Source organism: Pundamilia nyererei, unplaced genomic scaffold (genome assembly GCF_000239375.1).
Source record: "Pundamilia nyererei isolate P.nyererei 1_Seehausen unplaced genomic scaffold, PunNye1.0 scaffold00552, whole genome shotgun sequence".
Classification (NCBI taxonomy): Eukaryota; Metazoa; Chordata; class Actinopteri; order Cichliformes; family Cichlidae; genus Pundamilia; species Pundamilia nyererei.
In genome coordinates, this window is record NW_005187953.1 from 89,091 (window position 1) to 90,989 (window position 1,899).

Here is a 1,899-nt window from a genome sequence, read left to right on the forward strand (position 1 = left end):
TGTGCTGCCTCATTTGCAAATAAAGTTTTCTTGATTTGGACTGTATATAAATATAGCCTATTTAGACCTTAAAACTATGTTGTTTAGCTCTTATTAATCAGATCGACTCTGCCATGCATGGCACTTAAATTCATTATAAAATCTCTTTCCAATACAAGACCTTTATCAATGGTGCCTCACAGAAAAGTGCTGCTTCTGATTTAGCATTGTAGCTATCACAGATTGTTAGACTCAGTGCAAAATTAACAGCTGATGAAAGTGACAGTCATCAACTGTAGGTTAGAGGGAAGAAGCCCATCTTTGGTTGCCTAGATGAAGTTAAAACATTTTGGGTCTTTTGAGGTTTCTACAGTGATTTTAATTTTACTTCCTATATTATGGCCATGGACATGGTCCAATCCTGAGGCTCATCGCTCCTGATTGGCCATTTTAAAGCAAAATTAGCTACACTAGGATTGTCAGTCTGTGACTTTGGGTGAGACCCAAAGTAGCTGTTTTTCCTGAAATGGTGCGACTACAACCAGAAAAGTAGTTACAAAGTTACAATAATGCACTGGAATGGGAAATGGAGCATATTCTCCTTGTTTCCAAGACAATATGTTTTATTCTTGGACTCCTAAGCAGCTTCGGATGGTTCACAGTTCAAAATAATACTTATTTATCTTTGTTTTTAAGCCTCAGTTTGACATTTCAGTTCGTCTTCTGTCTTTTCTTGGCTCCTCTCCCTATAAGCCAACTTTTGTCTGACTGACTGGTTTCCCTCATAAACAGAAGATTTGAATGGTAAGGGGACCTTTTGTGCTCATGGTCAGAACTGCATGTCTCAGATAAAAATATTGACGATATCCACTCTCTATAATGCAATAAAAGTGATTACATGACCTCATCACATGAAACTTCAGATACTACAGGTCATCTAACACAGTAAGAAATGTAACAACCAATTTGCACAGATGAACTGAGTTGAGTTATTGCCATTTAGAAATACATACAGAGAGACTAAAGTCATGCTGAAGACTGTTTAGGCACAGGTGCTTTGTTCAGGGATACTGACACTGACAGTCACTGTATTCACATAAACTCTTTCTCAAAGCCTGCTTTCCTGTCATTGAAATGTGTAGCTTCTTCAGCTGCTCCCCTGCTTCCTCCAGATATTTCAGAAGCTCCACTTCCTGATCTTACTTGATCTGAAGTTCTTGCCCCTCTGGAGTTGTGTGGTTATCTATCAAACCTGTTCCTTGCGGTGTTTACACATCTGGATTCTTGAGCATCACCTCTTTTTCATCATGTTCAAGAATCCTAGAAAAAGTACAGTGTTAACTTGTCATTTTGTGTTCTTTGTGGTCATATAGAACAATGTATACAATTCACAGACAGGAGGATTCACTTGTGTTTGAATTTATCCCACTTTTTAAAGTATTTGCCCCCTATTTGGAATTGGTTTTATGTTGATTCTTCGTAAACGAAAAAAGAAGTTTAGGGTCATGGCACATTGTTGACATGCTTGCCATGTTTTCTCAGATCTCAGTAGAGAAAATTTCATGTTCTTGTAATGACAAAAACACTATTTTAAAATGGAAAAAAAGAGAGACTTGTTTACCTTACTCGGCATCTGTGAATGGTCAGTAGAATACTCAGAAACACGGCGAGTAAGCCCGGAACCAAGACCAATTTCAAAGACCAGGACGGGACTGGAACATATCATGTAACATTATTAAAAACCACAGTAGTTTCACATATGGCATATGAAGCATTTCATCATGAAATCTACCTGGAACATGTATGTGTGTCTCTCTGCTCTGGTTGGTGTTCCTCTGTTGGACTCTGCAGGTGATGTTGTTGCTGTGTCTCTTCTCCACAGTCACTCTGCTGCTGACAGTATAGAGGTCATCAGGACCT

At 38.6% G+C, this 1,899-nt stretch overlaps 1 long non-coding RNA gene across 1 annotated transcript; it reads right to left on the reverse strand.

Moving 5' to 3' along the window:
* Positions 1-6: 6 nt before the first annotated feature.
* LOC102211957 (uncharacterized) lies at positions 7-1,891 on the reverse strand. Its single transcript, XR_312394.1, has 3 exons — positions 1,772-1,891; positions 1,601-1,691; positions 7-1,299 (listed from the first exon to the last, which is right to left on the reverse strand). It is a non-coding gene; the product is annotated as an uncharacterized LOC102211957 (long non-coding RNA).
* Between the last annotated feature and the right edge of the window lie 8 nt (positions 1,892-1,899).